The sequence below is a fragment of the Cupressus sempervirens genome, chromosome 7 (assembly GCF_028749045.1).
Source record: "Cupressus sempervirens isolate cs-2001-9-10 chromosome 7, ASM2874904v1, whole genome shotgun sequence".
Classification (NCBI taxonomy): domain Eukaryota; kingdom Viridiplantae; phylum Streptophyta; class Pinopsida; order Cupressales; family Cupressaceae; genus Cupressus; species Cupressus sempervirens.
The window spans coordinates 547,022,387-547,041,361 of record NC_143124.1 but is presented as its reverse complement, the minus strand read 5'-3'; the positions used below and the strand labels follow the sequence as shown (position 1 = coordinate 547,041,361).

The 18,975-nt window shown below is 31.6% G+C and overlaps 1 long non-coding RNA gene across 1 annotated transcript in view; it reads right to left on the bottom strand.

Moving 5' to 3' along the window:
- The window catches only part of LOC149547937 (uncharacterized), an 83,738-nt gene extending 68,747 nt beyond the window's left edge, over nucleotides 1-14,991 (bottom strand). The window contains exons 1-2 of the long non-coding RNA XR_016353939.1: nucleotides 14,846-14,991; nucleotides 14,677-14,737 (exon numbers count right to left, since the gene is read on the bottom strand). This is a non-coding gene — a long non-coding RNA (uncharacterized LOC149547937). The remainder of the gene's footprint in view (nucleotides 1-14,676; nucleotides 14,738-14,845) is intronic.
- Nucleotides 14,992-18,975: the final 3,984 nt, after the last annotated feature.

Sequence of the window (18,975 nt, the reverse complement as noted above, 5' to 3'; positions counted from 1 at the left end):
TTTATCTTCATCTTTTTTTCCATCAAAAGCCTTAATTCCTGCAACAGTTTCTAATATTCTACCAAAAAAGAATCTTACAAATTCATCTTCCATCATTTTTGCTTCTTTAAATAAACATATCGAATTCTACAATCTAACCTTCCTAGCATGCTTATCACCTCCATAAGTAGATTACAAAGAATTCCAAATTTCATGTGATAATCTTAAAAATTTTACATGATTGTATTCATGTTCAGGAAGGGTTGTCAAAAGTGCTTCTATATTAGGCATGTTGCACATGAATAGTTCTCTCTATCTTTCAATAGAATCTTCAACCTTTTCTTCTTCAATTACTTCTTTCTCAGACATAGTAATCAACCAATACACTAAGCCCGTGCATAGAAAATATGTCTTCATCTTCTTTTTCCAATGGTCATAGTTGGTTCCATCAAACTTCAAACTATCCCTTCTAAAATGACTCGCTATAGATCTCCTTAAGTTTTTAAAATTTACCTTCAAGGACCTAACACTTAGATACTCATTGTTAGAAAGTAAAGTCCATCAAGATAGCTATTGGGGGGTGGTGGTGGTGGTGAGTCAGTTATCCAATAAAACAATTCTTATTAACCTTATTAAATCTAAAACATTGAATCAGAAAGTGCTTTAACCATAAGAAGATAACCATACATAATAATACCAATTTTTTAAACTAGGGAAACCCTTGATCAGAGTGAAACCTTAGTGGAGATATTATCCACAAAATGATGTACTAACATATAGGTTCCTTGCAAAAGGATGGACCCTATTAGAAGTCAATGAAATAAATTCGATACATAACAGCCCCTATTATGAGACTCTAAATCTCTATGAGGAGATTCCAACCTCATTTGGAGTTGTATCAACCCTATTAAGAGTTGTGGAATACAAAAGGATACACTATCCAAATAGCTTTAGTAGAAAGACCATCAAACTCACAACCCAACTGGCCTTAGTAATATTCCTTTTAGAAAAATATGAAATGATCAACTTTCCACTCACAATCTCTACCAAATATAATCACTTCTCTCTTTTACTATGCCTCTACTACACTAAAGACTACTTTGATCTCAATACCAGATCCATAAACTCCCATCACACAAATCCCTTAGATTTCTCCCTTGCATGTATTTTACAATTACAATTTTCTTACATTCATACTCATCATATATCTAATCTCAAGGAAAACAAGTTTCCTTTATGCAAAATATTCTAATTAGTTTATTGAGTTGGCCTTGAGGCTTTCTCAATTTACAATTACAATCCTAAGATGTTATTAAGATAAAATAATACATTTTACATTACATATTTTTATAATTACATAATATTTTTGGCTCACAATCTTCACAAATATTTACACATGCACCCTTGAACTTCATATGCTTAATCACATCATCATCATGATGTCTTCTACCTTTTTCTAACTTTTCTTAACCAGATTTTATCCTTGTTAGAAGATATAATCGAATAATGAGAAACTATTTCTCAAGAACATGAACTTTATTTGTATACTGTATTCAGTAAATCTTGAAAATCTGTCATCAGTCTTTGATTTTTTGGCATGTTCTCATAACCTTATCATCAAGATAACCTATAGAACATATTTTCAACTACTTGACCTCCTCATCAATCCTCAAACCTTACCATCTCAATCTCTATCTATTGCTCTATCACTCTTCATAGAATAACTAGTATATTGACATCAATGGCAAACACTGCCATGAATATAATATTTAATAATACCAATAATATTCCAAATGCTCTAGCAATGTTAGTATACTCCCCCATAGGACTACCAACATTATTTATGCTAATAATTGGTTGTCAAATAGTGTTTGAGGCAAAAAAAATGCCTAAAAAATGACACTGGATCCCTGAAAAAATTTGAGTTACTGGGAATACTAATCTAGTGGAAAAAATTGAAAGTCAGAGCCAATTAAATTAACTAGTGGCCACAATATAAGCATGTTGTAAATAATTTCCATAAATAGGCAAAAAAAAATGCAGAGATGAGCCAAAATCAGCAAGCTTAAAAATTGAAACTGTCATTCAAAGGATAACTACTGAAAATTCTTGGCAAACCACCATGCTAAAAAAATGAAAAACTACCTCGAGAAATGGTAAACCAACAAATAAAACCATTGAAAATTTTGGCATAAAACACCAAAACATCTACTTGTGAAAATTTTGTGATGGCACCAATACTGCGCAATGTATGGTCTGACAGCACATACGTAGGTGGGACCACTAGTTGCATTGACCAACTATTACAAATCCCAAGGCATGGACCTTCCATGTGAATAGGTCAAAAGGATGAGTATTGACTATATGTCTCACACATAGAGGGCTTCTTTTGCATAAAGGTCCCACACCCTTTTATATAAAAAATTACCTAAATGCTTTGTTTGAAAAAACAAACAATGCCTTCCTTTGTATTTTCCAAAATAAATTACATGTGCACTTTTCCAAATCACATGTACCTAATTTAAATTGTAGCATTATTTATTCTAAAAAATATTGGAAATTTATTTTTTGGAAAATAAAAAATATAACCATCTCAATTTTTGAGCCCGAGGTTGTACAACCTTGGGTTAAATTGTTTTTTCCTTAGAATCCAACAACATCTAAACCGGACAAATTTTAGATGGAAAGAAGGGATTTTGGATGCTTTGAACTCAATAGTGATGTTTGTTTGGCCTCAATGTGAACCAAAAAAAAGAACCCCGAATCTGGAATATAAGGGTAAAAGCACAAACCTATGTCACCCTTTTACAAAGGAAAAGGCTAAAAAAAGTATAATTATTCACCTTCCATGACATAATACTGGTATTATTATTTATAATTTGAAAATTAAGTAAACTAATGGAATGTGTAGAAATGGATGAGGTTTAGGATTATAATTTTTAATAATTATTTGCAATAAGAAATGATATATTTTCCCATTTTTTATTGATAAGTTTTTAGTTGCTAAAAAATGCTAGAAATTAGGGATCTAATTCCCACCACAAAACTTCATGGAAATAAACTTTTTTCCCTTTGATCTCATATTATATTATAGATAACATATGTAGCTAGAACAATCAAAAATAAAAATTGGCTTTAAACCTATATTTTCTCTTTTATAATGATTCAAACTTTAACTTATTAAAATTGATAGTTTTAATCTCCCACCAAAATTTTCAAAATAATTCTATTCCAACCAAAAGAAAACTTATAAATTTTGTAAGAGGACTCTCCCCTCTAGAAAATCATATAATTTTTAATTTTTATTGATTTAATTTATTTTTATTTTTTTCATTCTCAAAATCAACATCTACCCTAGTGTTAAAATACGTACCTGTAGAATTTTCTATTACAAAATACTACATCTAATTAAAATACTATGAACTCTATATGTGAATATTCTTGACTTTGAGCTCTATAGTATGGTGTTTATATGTTATTCAAAAGACATCATAAAAAATAGTAAGAGTTATTGAAATGTAAGTTTTCTGAAATAATTATATTTCTTTAGTAATTGGATACTAACTAGTATAAAAACATGCATTTAATAGACATTTCTAATTGGAAAAGTGTGAGACCGTATATAATTTAGCTAGAATAAATTTATCAAGATCATAGGTTTGAACATAATTGAGTTTCAAATAGAAATACTCAAATTCTGTCATTCTGATAAGTCAACCTAAAAGGTGACACAACTTTGTACTTTTACCCATAAAACACCTCTAAAACTTAAAACCCTCTGAAAGGAAAAAAAAAAAACCATAGATATGAAAACTGAGCCAAACCTCATAAGTAGAATTGGGGCATGAAGTTCTAAAGCTCTAATACTATGCTAAATTTAATGAAAGATTAACCCCATAGCTCCCAATAATCACTACATGCCAACACTTGTCACAGAAAGAAAGAAGCAAAAGATATGGAGGTTGGATTTATAGATCCATAGAGAAAACTTTCTTGATGAGAAGAAAGAGAAATTTCTATTAATCAAAAGGTGTTGTTACAAGAGAGATCTATCCTTATAAAGCAGATCAAAACCCTAAAAGGTAAAACCTAGGTTGTATAATAATAATAATTAATAAAAGAATTAATTATTATATATCTAAAGTTTAGCTTCAGAAAAATAAAATTAAAAAGAAAAAAATTTATTACTCTAATAGGTTCCACCCTGCAAGAAAGTGACTCCTGACTTTACAAGTATAGGAGATATACAAAATTATATGAAAAGAAGGTTCCTCATCTTTTTTGCATAGACACCACCTATTGACCATATTAAAGCCCCTTCTACAAAGATTATCTAAAGAAAGGTTTTTATTCTAAACCATAATCTACTAAAAAATACCCACTTTTGGATTAATACCTTTAATCTAGCAAGAAATCCAAAAGGGATTGCTTCCTTGAGAGTGACACTCAATAATACTGGTGGAAAAGATTAGAGGTCATTTGAGATTTTTCCCCAAACAATAAAATTAGAGATATCCCCATAGACTTTCTAAGAATTGAGGCTTAATTGTATGCAACTTAAGATGGGACTAATCAACATTAGATTCACCCAATCTGAAGCATGACTACCATAGATACTTTTGTATTTCTCTATATTCTCCCATTCCTCAATCTTCTCCCTTAAAGGACCCTCCTCTCTCCAACTATCCTTCCAAACATAGATCTTTCTCCCATTTCCTAGTTTCCACCTCACCCTATTATTGTCCACTTGTTTGTAGTCTTGAATGGCCATCCAAATATAAGAAACACCTTAAACATTGTGAGAAGAAAATAAATTTCATAAAGAAAGGAAATTAAGTATTTCCCTTTCCAGATAAGATTCCACTCTCTTGCCTTAGAGTATATTCTCCAAATCTGCTTTGTTACCAAAGCCTTACTAAAAATTTTAATAGGTTTGGTTTGGAAATTCATAAACCTATTGGTACACCTATGATAATTAGTCACAAGTTATCTAGAAAAGATAAAACACCTATAGTAGAGCAGAAGAAGTACATATCCATGATTAGAGGTTTGTTGTGTTTGGCCCACACCAAACTAGATATAGCAAATACATTTGGGATTGTAGCTAGATTTCAAACTGATCCTAAGGAGTATCATTTCATAGTAGTGAAGAGAATATTCAGATATTTGAAAGGGACATCTGACTATGGAATTTTGTATGACAGATTGAGTGATTTCACTCTATGTGCATATATCGATGCAAATTGGGCAGGAGGTATGGATGATAGAAAGAGAACCAATGGTGGAGCATGCTTTCTTGGAGGAAGATTGGTTTCTTGGTTAAGAAAGAAGAAAGATTGTATTTCATAGAGTACTACTTAGGCAAAGTCTATTACAGTAGTAAATACTTGTAATCAAGGTATATGGATAAGAAGATGCTGAAGGATATCAAAATTGAGTTTGAAGAACATGTTATCATTTACTATGATAAAACAACCACAATGAGTATATTTTAGAATCATATTTCATTCTAAGACTAAGCATATATCTATTAAGTATGATTTCCTAAGAGAGAAAACAATAGAGAAGGAGATTAGATTGGAGTATGTGAGTACTAAAGATCAGATTGCAAATATCTTTACAAAGCCATTGCCTAAAGATACATTTGAGTACTTGAGAGGTATGCTTGGGTTATGCCCCTACCTACTTCTGAGTAGATGATGTAGAGAGTGCATTAGTCCAATGGTATAGAGCACTATTGTTGGCCTAGACTAAATATTGATGCTTCCTGTATGGGAGAGTATCTATGATGATCTAAGTCATTGAGGAATCCTAGTATTTTGTATTGAATAGTGTCTTTGGACACTCAAGCTAGTTTTAGACTTGGAGCATCTCATTTGCAATTGGTATTTATCGATTGGTATGAAGTAACATAGAGATTGAGGTCCTTGACATTGATGTCAATGGGGGAGAACATCTCCTAGGCATGGAGGAGAGATATCTCTTTAGAGTGATTTAGAAATATTCATGAAAGGAAGCAGGAATATACATCTGATGTATTGTTATATTTTTAGTGTGAAGTAAACATTGATGTCTAAGAAGGAGTATGCACCTATTGTACACCTTTTGTTTTAAGATTATTTTTAGTGTGTGAACAACTGATGCTTGTTAGCAACAGTAGCAGAACATTGTTTGGTATTATTAGAACTTATATAATTTTTTCGTCTATGTTTCCATTATTTCCAAAGGGGGAGATTGTTAGCATGAATTTTGATGATACTACATTGGGGGAATATTCTAATTATTGAAGAGTATTGACATGTTATATTCATGACTATGTTTTTCATTGATGTCAACATAGCACAGTTTCTGTAAAGAATGGCTAAGTAACAGATAAAGATCTTGATGGCATGGACAATGGTTTGATTTTCTAGTGATGTAAAGTTATGGACATGTTCAACACAATGTCTTGTTGGCATTGTTAAGTGCATAGATTCTAAGTCAAAGATATATGGAAGTTGTACCCAATTTATAGTAACAGTTCAGAGATAGAGTATTGGGAAAGCAATTCCTGATATTTTCTTGCTAGTTTACCTTTGAGATTTAGTAAGAAGATGTGTGGTCAAGCAATGATAAAGGCTAGTCAATTGATGATGTCAGCGAGTCTGCATGCCCTAATATCACACGTGTGAAGCTTTTTATAGACTATGAGCCAATAATGCCATTATAATTGTAATTAATTCAATATCTTATTATAATTAATTAGGAAAGCCTTAAGGTAGAATCAAGGAATTATTATGAAGATATGGTATAAAGAAAACATATTTTCCTTGTTTGTAAAGTGTGGTGATCATTGTATAAAGTGTGAACTATGAAAAAGAAGCAGAGTGCCTACTGAATGCATGTAAGCGATCAAAGGGATTATCGGATGCACAATTTGTGATCTAGTTACAAGATCAAAAGAAGCTAAAGTCTGGTTGACAAGAAAAAGAAAGAGGAAGGAATAGTATAGTAAAATTATATTATTCTGCAAGGAATAATACAGTGATCATTTGGAGAGTGTATTCATTAGTCTTGCCCTTGAAGCTATTTAGGAAGTGGGTCTAGCTATCTTCCATAACTCCTAACAGGGTTAGAATCTCCTAAAAGGGATTCAAATTCTCCCAGAGGGACTCATATGTATTGAATGTATTCATAGACTCCTAACAGGGTCCATCATTTAACAAGGAACATTTATATTAGTACATCATCTTGTGTACATACCATCCCCACTAGGGTTTTCCCTTTGATCAAGGGTTTCCCTAGTTAACATATTTGGTGTTATTGTGTATGAGTATCTTGTTGTGGTTTTACCTTATATTACTCATATGGTTAAGCTTGTTTAATATTGATAATTTTGATAATAGTTGGATAATTGATTCACCCCCTCCCCTCCTCTCAGTTATATCAGTGGACTATACATTTTAATAGGAAGCCCCTTTTTCTAAGGTTGTCAATCACTAGAATCATCCCATGCATAGTGACCCACCTGAAGAAGTTAACTTTCATAATCAAATGATTGAGCCCTATATTTTGCGAAATATTAGGCTCCATATCCTTCCCAAAAATCATCCTATAAGCTAAACTAATAGAGAATTCCCTAGACAAAGTATTCTTCCAAATGAAAGTATCCTCTTGAGCCAACCCTAGTATTATGTATTATTTGAAAAAATCCTCTAGTTCCTCCACCAGACTCCCCCATCTAGATAACCTAGAGGAAAAATAATCTTTCACCATCTCTTGCCAGTCCCAATATAGTCCATCACCTTATTTCCCATTATTTGCTAGATATAGTCCCTTAGGGAACCAAAATTTGATTGGACAAGTGGCTTACCTACCAACCAAGAATCCTCCTAAAATCTCACTTGACTACCCTCACCCAACAACCATCTCACTCCTCTAAGTAGACTTCTATTTCTAATTATATTGACCCAAATCCTGGACCCCACAGGTAGATCCTTCTCCTAGAGGCCATAGATGTAATTCATGTTTCTCATTTACTTAGCTTTAAGGATTCTACACCAACCAGCCTCAACATTGACAATTTCCATCTGAATTTACTAAGGAGAGCATTATTCAAGCAATAATCTTTCTAATTCCTAAACCACCTTTTCTCTTAGGTTTACACACAATATCCCAACTTACCAAGTTCAAGCAATTCTTATCCTTCCCTCCCTCACCACGAGAAGCTTTTGGATTCTCTCTAATTTCTCAACCATAGCCTTAGTGATTTTGAATAGGGATAGGAAGTAAACAGGTATGACCTATAGGGAGGACGTCAAAAGTTGGAGTTTCCCCACACTACTCTAGAGTTTACCCTTCCAACCAATTAACTTATTCTACAAATTTTCAAAAATAGTATTCCAAAATTGATTACTTACCTCCTTAACAATTAGTGGGATCCCTAGATAAGTGTCTAGAAGGAAGGTCGTATTGCAACCCAGAATAATAAGTACCCTCCTTTGAATATCAGGCTCTATATTGAAGAACAACACCTTTCTTTGATCTAGATTAATCTTTTGGCCTCCATTCGTAGTATAGATCTCTAAGACATTTTTCCAGGGTTTAGCTTTAGTAACTAAGGAATCTCCACTTAGGAAAGTATCATCCACAAATTTTTTTATAACCTCCACTAGGAGGGAGGTGGTCAGTTTAATATCTTTAATCTCTCCCCTTTCTACCATCTTCAAGAATGTTATTCCCAATACTTCAACAACCATAATAAATAGATAGGTAGAAATAGGGTCCCCCTATCAGAGGCCTCTTTCCACATTAAGTTTCCCCTAGGGTGAACCATTCACCAATATTGAGTATTTCATAGTCTTAATCATAGACTTGATGATTTCATTAACTTTATGGTTGAATTATATCTTATCCATGACTTCATATAGGAAGAACTAGTTGATCCTATCATAAGCTTTTGAAATATCTAGCTTCAAAGCCATACCCAAGTTACCACTCTTCTCCATCAAATGAAGTACCCCATATGTAGTAATAGTAGCATCCAAGATTTGGCGGCCTAGGACAAATGCATTCTAAAATTTACCAATAAATTCATGAAGCAGCTGCTTCAGGTAGTTCACCAATATCTTAGAGAAGATCTTATAGATTGTGTTGCATAATCTAATATGTCTAAAGTTAGAGAGAGCCACTGGGTCCTTCATTTTTGAGGCTACAACTATAAACATTCTCTTTATTCTTTTTGAGCATCTTCCCAGTCCTGAAGAAATCTCTCTTAGCTCTAACCACACCCACTTTTATTTCGTCCCTAAAATGTTGGGAGAAAGCCAGGGGAAGCCATCTCGACCTAGAGATTTCATAGCCTTCATGGATAAAATAGCTATACTCACTTCTTCCTCTGTGACCTAATGAGAAAGGACAATATTCTCCTCCACTATTAACACATTAGGAATGATGTCAATCAACCACTTCATGTGATCCCTATTGAAAACCCTATGCTCATCCTTGTAAGCATTTTGGAAATAACTACTTTCCCAGTTACCAATCTCCTCCATCTTTTTCATTTTATTGTTGTGGTCATCCATCGAAAAATCAATTTTATTTCTCCTTTTATGTTTAGAGGTAGACTTGTGGAAGAACATCATGTTCCTGTCTCCCAAGTCTAACCACAAGATTCTCAATCCTTGTTTCCAGAACATTTCCTCCCTATTCATAGTGTCTATCCACACCATCCTACAATTTTCCTCTTTGAGAATCATATCATCTAAGGATGAACCATCCCCCATCATGTTTTAGAGATTCTCCAACTTACCTTCCATCTCCTTCTTGATCTTAAAAATATCACCAAAGTATCTCTTTTTCCAAGGCTTAACATTCCTTCTCACATTATGCAACTTTTTTGTGAGAACCTAAACATAGCAGTACCCTCAATATTTATACTCCACCAATCCTTGATGCATTTTCTAAAATTTGGGTGAGATTGCCACATTATTTCATACCTACAGTCATGATCCAAGACTGTCTTAGGAAGTCCTATTAGGGTGGAAGAAGTTATCCCAATCCAACCAGCTAGAACAAGGAGTCTATTAAGTTTGACTTGAATGAGGTCTTCCCCCTTCCTATTATTTGACCAAGTTATCTTAACACCTCTTAGCTCCAAATCCATCAAGTCATTTGAATTTATAAAATCAGCCAAATCCTTCATACTATCAATAAAATCAATCACTCCCCCAAGCTTCTCTGAGGGGTACAATGGAGAGTTGAAGTCTCCCATACAAAAGAAGTTCCTGGAATGGGAAATAAAGTCTAACAATCCCTCCTAGAGCTAAAATCTTCTAAGTCTTGATTTTGGGGAACACAAATTAATGACATTCTAGATCTGTGCATCCTTCTTATGCTTAGTAATAAGGTAGTACTTAGAACTATGAATAAAGCTCCCTTTCCCCATACTAAGCTTCCAAAAGGTGGCCAGTCCTCTTGAAGCTCCATCTGCTTCATTATAACAATAACTAGACCCCAACCAAATATAACATACAATATTATCCAGATTTACAAGGGAAATTTTAACTGCCTGAACAAGTAAAATATCTATCCTAATATTATTTAGTTGTTTAACTAAAAACTACTTTTAAGGGCTATTCAATCCCCTCATATTCCAAGATAGAGCGATCATTTCCTACCCTTGGTCATAACCTCCAGGGTTGGTTTCCTACCACTAGCCACCTCCCTTGTTATCTGTTTGGTCCTTTTATTCTACTTCATTGACTTCCCACATCCAATTTCATCTCCTTCCCTACCTCTAGTTTCTTTGACACTCTGGTCTATCTTCTCTAGGTTTTCCATATTCCTTCATCTATTCCCAGAGGGAGAGTAGTGGCTAAAGTCAAAGTAGACTCTGAATCCTCTGAATAATCTGATTGTTATGCCTCCTCATTGCCTCAAAGATATCATAGTTCCTTCTATTTTTGGGTGTGTTATGCCTAACATTTTTTTCTATGCTAGTGTTCAATAGGTATGGTTTCCAATAATGATGGTAACTATCACCTCAAAATATGCCCTCTGACCTATTTTATTTCATCCATTATATTTGGAAACATTCTTTGAAGCCCCTTGGACATGCCCATTGTAGGTTGTTGTTTCTAGTAATAAGAGGAAACCATTGTAAATGGATAGAGAAGATAGCCAGGCAATGGAAAAATCCAAAATTGTTATCATTTTCCTTGTAATTATTTAGGATGTAGTTCTATTTTTTTTTAGTTGTTGATTGTCTTTATGGTTATCATTAGATTTACAAATGAATGCTTAAAATATGTATAGCTTTGAAATGACTAGGTAAAAATAATTTAGCATTCTTATTTTATGGCATGTATAAGATTAATTTTGGGAGAACGGTGATAATATAGTATATTTAGGAATATGATTAATGTAATGTTTTACAAGATGTACACATACTTAATTGATGTAGCATTTACTACAGCAACATTAATTCCCTCCTTTGGAATTTTTTCATACTTGTTTGTTGTAGCATTTACTACAGCAACATTGATTCTCTCCTTTATATTTTTATCCATACTTGGTTGGTATAGTATTTACTATAGGAGCACTCATGTCCCCTTCATATTTTTTTGTCTTATTGGTGTTTTAGTGGTGTTGCTATATTATTGGTCAATCTACAGTTTTTGCTACAACAACATTTCTATTATTTTATTTACATCATAATTTCTTATCTTCAAAGGGAAAAACATGTTTTACTTACTATGATCTTGATTTCTTATTTTTCTTTCTTGTTAAGGGTTTCCAATATCATTAATATTCTATACAATTTGATGTTAGAAAAAATAAAAGAGAATTTATAAGTTCAAACACTCTATGATATAATGTTATTCTCTTCACTACTTAGTGTAATAAAAATATCTTCCATTTGCCTATTCTCCTTTGCTATTACCTATTTTTTGATTTCGCATTGAAGTCAATGTGAAATAAAATTGTAGATAAACTATTAACATGTTTGTTTCTTCAAATGTGAATATTTAGAAATTATGTCAGCAAGCTCCAATAATAATGTACTAAATTCTAATTTTATCTTGATCATTAAATCTAGAGTGATTAAATTTGTGAAATTTTGTATGGTTCATAATGATCTTTAGTTATTCTATTATTAATAATATTAGAATATACAAAGTACCCCAATCTTTAGATTCACAAATGTATAGTGATGATTTAGTAAAATAAATGTATATAAGTTATTCCCAATTATTGGTTGTATCCAGTGTAATTTATTGTGGTGAAAATTCATCTTGCATTTATCATGTGAAATTATTCCATTCATAAGAAATTAATATCTTGCACATTCATTAAAGTTGAAAGCTTTATTTAATGGGAGAAATGTTGTCCCAAGAATATGAATTATTTGTTGAATAAAATTTTTTATATAAATATTCTTAGATTGAGATTACATGTTTAACAAAACCCTTTGGATAGAAATTGTCTATGTGTCATCCTATGTGGCAACCACATAAGAAAAAAATAGAACTTTAAAAAAAAAAAATTCACTTCTAAGACTAATTTCTCCATTAAAAATGAAGTTCATTCTAAAAATAAAAATACCCTTTGTAGATCACGGAGCCAAGATTATGGTCATATAAATTTTATAGTCTTTTGAGTAGTTATAATATGTTATACGCCTAAAATAGTACAAGTAGGTATTTTAAGATTCAAGGTGTGACTTCAAAAAAGGAAAATAAATAATAAATAAAGAGATAGTCCTCTTCAAGAATATTTAACTTGTTTTCAAAAATATTTAGATTTGATAGAAAAAATTTGGTGGGAAAAAGACCTATCAATTTCTAATAAGTTTGACTTTGAACACTTATAACTTTAGAAATATACAACAAAAATGAAACTTTCTTGTTTTTTACCAACTAGATATGCATTTCAACTATAACATATTATGAAATCAGAGAAAAATATGATCATTTGTATATATTTGTTTTGTAGGAACAAAACTCTATATTTTTATCATTTAAAAATTTGGAAAATGAACATTAATTTTTTTTGAAAATGCAAAAAGTTTCTCTCAATTTTTTTTAAAGAAATTATAGACTAAAACTTCATCCAATTTTACACATTTCATTAGTTTACATCATTTCAAATTCTAAACACAAATGCCACTTTTATGTGATTAAAGCTTAATCATTTAAATTCTGATATCCTTTTCCTTTATAATAGGTAACATAGTTTTGTACTTTTACCCATAACATTTTAGTATAATTGACAAGGTATATATAAATGTTAAGGGGAAAATAATAGATGGAGATTGAGCAAAAGATATATGATTGCTAAATAGAGGCATATTTTAAAATCATTAGTTTTATTAAGAATATAGTTTTGATTATATATTAATCAATTAATTAATTTATCAATCTTTAAATAAAGATTTATAAAAAATATAAATATAAATTATCATGTAAAAATAAATTAATTGCAATGTAAATTTCATAACTAAATTAGAAAATAGTTAAATTATATTTGGATCAAATTTGTTGAAGTATAAAAAGGTAAATTACAGACTATTTTTTTAACTAATCTTAAATACAATTGTAATTTATTCTAAGTTCTCAAAACTTCATTAAAAGATTTAATCATTCCTAAAATCTTGCTCAAAATAATGAATATAGAGTACTCTCCGTAACAACATTATTAATTTCTTAGAATCAATTATAGGAAAAATAATAACATAATTAAATCAACTAATTAAATGTAAAAAAAACAATACTTGTTTTTAATTTCAAACACTCTGTCAATATCTTAGAATCAATTGTCCTGATTTCAGCTGAATTTTTTGTCAAAGCAACTTGCTGTTGACCTCTAGGCCCATTTTTTAATTTCAGACACTGTGTGAAATCAATATCTTAGAATCAATTATCCTGATTTCAGCTCTAATTTTTGTCAAGTAACTTGCCTTTGACATCTAAGTCCATTCGTAAGACAAATATGTATATATTATTGTCGCAGCCTACTGTCAAGGTGACTACCTAAGTCTAGCTGATGTGTCTATTTTGATGGTCTCTATTAGAGATAAACCATCTAGTCTTTCTCCATTTTGTTTGGCATCTCCAAATGGAAGTAGATTTTTAATTCTTCCATTATTCCATTTTTGCCATGCCTTATTGATAAGAATGACGAGATCATTCTGACACTGGTTTTGAGGAGGAAAAAGGTTCCTCCAAACACTACATAATGAATTATTAGTATTATTAGTCTTGATTGGAGTTGAGATATAATATATCTTGCATAATGATAGCACTCAATATCACCATGCCTTCTCAATCTAATTGCTGTTAGAATATTGTTTATCCATAGTTCTCAATTTTAAGCTCCATCCTTTTATTTATATTATCATCGGAAAAAAAAGGTCCCTTTATCGGCTCATTTCACCTAAAACCTTTCAACTTGTCCCAAGAAAGCAAAATTGTAAAGCCCATATTGTCGGTAATAATACATGACATTTATAAACTAGTTTTTCCTCCATTTAATTTCATTCCAAAGCTTCTAATTGAAATGCATTATCCTTGAGATAGTCTTCCATAAAAATATGCAGAACGGAATACTCTCGTCATAACATAACCGAAGATTTAAAATCTTTCAATAACCCAGTATGTAGAAAACATAAAACTGGCGGTAACTAGGAATCAACCATTTAAAATCAAAGACACTTACCTCGTTCCAAGATGCAACTAATGCACTGAAGACCTTGCGATCCATGTGAATGTTTTAAAGACTGAGAGTTGAGTGTTGATAATTGTAACAAAAAAAATTTCAAGTCATTCTAGGAATTGAGAATCCAAGCTTATTATAATATAAGAAAGAAAAACGAATAGCAACTTACTTGCTGTTCCTTCACTGTCTCGAGTAACAAGACACATTCCAGCTGATAACGAACATAAATCTCACTTGGATTAAGCCAAATTTAAGAGCATTGAAAGCCTAGGAAGAATACAAACTGAACATACAATGGAGGAAAAGCATACAGATTTTGACTGTCAGCTTAGAGAAAAGGACACGAAAATAATAAATTTAACTACAAAACAGTCAGTGGGTTTCAACTTTAATTCCCACCACAAATATTTTTGTTGTCCATCAAATCGGAATGGTAGGCATCGGGCATGAAGTATAATTGTTGGAAAGGAAGGGCAGACTTGACCGTTTCTTCAGCGAGCTGACCGGTCGTTGTACTTAAGATCTCAAATGCACAGTCAAGTTAGTTCATTTTCACGAAATAGATATCAGATAAAGAATAAACTTTCCCTGATTGAATATATTAATTCTACGTTTCATAATGCATCACTTCATATGACGTCTCTTTTGCTATAAAATTATAATGGAAAGAGTGAAGTGAAGTGTCCCAGAGTGTTGAGTATATACGGTTCATCTATTATCAATCATTTCTAACAATAGTCAGACACCTCTACGTTCGGTCCAACCGACAATCATTGAGTGTAGTTTTTGTTTAGGCATGGAGATGTCCTCCACAGATATTCTAGTTAGACAACTAATATTGAAAGGCATAAAATTTATTGTTTTTCGTGCAAACTATAAGCTAATAGAATAAAGGATTTTAGAAATATAAAGAAGAATTGATGTACATCTTTTAATTAAGTAAACTGAGATAGGGTTCTAATCTTTAACAAAAACTTAAAAACCAAGTTTAGTAGATGAGAAGAAAAAGGTCTACAACCCTTACTAAAAAGAACCAACACAAAAAGTGAAAAACTAAAACTAAAATAGACAAAAAATTGAGAGAATGAAACTGGAGTAAACTTGCAACCACGTCTAAAGACCACTTTTCTTTCCCAATGCTACATATGCAAATACCCTTATAAAGTGGAAAGAGTCGGTTTGAAAAGTCAACTGAAAATGCACTAACTCTAAAACATTCATTCTTCCTTTAGATTTACATTAAGAACATAAAATTTGATCTCCCATCAAATAACTTGAATAAATTTCATAAATTGCATCTCATGCTAAGAAGTACATAAGTCAACCAGTGTCAAAACATGATTGTTTATATCATTCACCACAAAAGTTTAAAATCCATGAAGTAACCAACCAAATAGTCAAACTAACATGTCATCATATGACATTACAAGTAAATAATATATCCAAGAGGAATGGCGACCTACACATTGAACATTACACAATGAGTACCTCATATAAGTACAAGATCATGATATAACACAAATACATAAAATAAATACACCGTCAAACCTCTATCTCTCTACATTAATCCTTGTCTTCAAAGCCCTTGAATCAAAGTCCATATTCTATCACAAGATGAGAGTGTTGCTCAGGTGCTTTTACCACCCAACCATGGAGTGGATAGCTCTCCAAGGGTTCTTCCTAAAATGAAAAAACTCCCCAATCATGGCATGAGAAGCCTAGAAACTTGGGATGATTGGATCAAATGGATCTAATGTAGCCAAGTATCTAATTCTACATGCACATATGCCTAGTAGAAAACATACAAATAGATGTGGTAATTACAAAATAATATAACCACTCATTTCAAACATATGCAATAATTTTATCGGCTTGAAAAAGCATCTAACCAAAAATAAACTACTAGGTAGCAATGAATATAAAAGAAGTCTTTATCTTTTCAAATTGAAGTAACCTTCCCTGATACTTTCCACATTCGACACCCTTCCATTTTAAGGCTCCAATATAGCAACAAAACATGATATTTGGGAGCAAAAGATACCTCTTCTGTGCCAAACTAGTCCTTTAACATTTCACCCATTTCAAAAAAAAACTAAAACATTTCTCTTTAGAAAAAGAAAAATTCATGCATAAGAGTATTAAGAATAAAGATTCCTTGCTTCGGTGCTATTTTCATAAGAAGTACAACTCACACAATTTATAGACTAAAGAAATTTCATTAAGCCAAGCACATATTTACAATTGAAATATATATATATATATATATATATATATATATATATATATATATATATATATATATATATATATATATATATATATATTCTTAGCAGTGAAAAATAACATCTAGATTTTTTTCTACTATTAATAGTTTGTCCTTTCGTTCACAATGTCCTTGAGATAAATGAGCACTTCTCCATAATAAAAATTTATCCCAGAAAAAGAAAATATCTTATGAAATTGCAGTCAAAAGACTTTTCATAACATGAAAAATGTACATCATTTCACAATGTATGTCAATTTTAGTATATTTTTTCCAACAATCTAATTGTTCACTATGTTAAGATATTAGTTAAATTAAAATCTACTATAAGTTTGAAGGGTGTGCCTAACAATGGCATCTGATAGTCAATGGTTTTTTTTGTAATACTAAAAACTTTCAGTACATAGAGATATTGTATAATTTCTTAATGAAGAATGATATTAGAAAATAATATGGGCTTAGCTATTTAATTACTCATTGAGAGCATCCCATCAATGGAAAACTAGGAAGCAGAATTGAGTAAGATATAATTATAAATTAAAAAACCATTTTCCACACAGTTCAAATCTATTAGAAATTTGTTCGGCATTCCCCTTAGGATTTGTGACAAGGGCTTAAATAGCTCTTCTATTCTATAACTTGAGTGGTTGTGTTGGGTATTGATAGATCATTCTTTTGGTGCAATGGCAACCCCACTCTAACAAGTGGTATCAAATCTTGTTCATAGGTTCTAATCCTCACACCCTCATGTAACTCTAAGGGGGAAATTGTCCTCACACCCTCAGGTAACACTAAGGGGTAAATTGGTTGAGCACTCCTCTTGGGATTCATGACAAGGCCTTAACCTACTCATGTGTGCTATAACTTGAGTGATTGTATTAGGCATTGACAAATTGGTCTTTTGGTGCAACAACAACACCACTCTAACAAAGCCTATCACTTTAGTTCTTAAGAGTCTCTTAAATGCTACAAAATCACTATTGGCATTCTTTATTTTGTATTTAATTCCATCAACAAAATAGTTAGTGTGAGATATAGCTGAAAAAGATAATTTATTAGAAGCATAGGAAACATAGAGCAACATTAATTTCCTACCCAGTTATGTTTGTCTATGATTAGGAGTCTCCATATATGGTTTCAAGAAGCCATGAGCAAATTCTTTTCTCACTTCTACTACCTACTTTAGTGCAATTTTTTGGAGCACTATGCCAATCCTTCCAAATCTGTTAAGTCTCTAAGTAGATTGGTGCCAAACTGAGGTAAAATAAATTCTATTAACTTCCATAAAACAACCTTTGGGAAGAATTCTCAAATAAAAGATCTTTCTCTATATGCCTTTTGTTTTATGGTTATATGATAAGAATGATGGAGATTTATTAGCTCAAAGAAAAGAGAAAGTACACAAATTCCTACCAAGAACATCATTTGTAACAAGATATTTTCTATATCTATCATACAGTTATTTCCTTTGTAGTTCTTCTAATCAAGATTTAAAAATATAGTACAATTTTTTTAATGATAGTCAGGGGTGAATATTCTTTAGTTGAAACTATGCTATACTCGCCAAATCTAGGTCAAAGACTAGCAAATCTAGATCAAAGTCTCATTCTTTTCCTACTCACTAGCCTAAAACATAATAAATAGAAATGGAAAAGAATAAATTTCTAGTACTTTCATCTACATAGGCATGAAGAAGAAGTACAGAAGGTGATGTTTTGATATTAGAACATATCTACACAATAAGGAGAGTCTAACGTGAAAATAATATGGTTTTCCATCCATTCCTTTTGTATTAATATGATTTCCATTCATAACATTCTAAAAATAATCATTTCCTCTATAAATGACTAAGAAAACAATCAACAAAAGTTCATGATGAAGAACCTAGTTGTGTTTGCAATCCTGGTTGATGAACTAGCATATATAAGATGTCACAGGGTTAGAAATGGAACTCATTGTAGTTGAATTTTCTCATTTATTTTTAGACTTATTTTCCCCTTCTCCAATCACACGTGTGTTCAAAAGTTCTCCCAGTT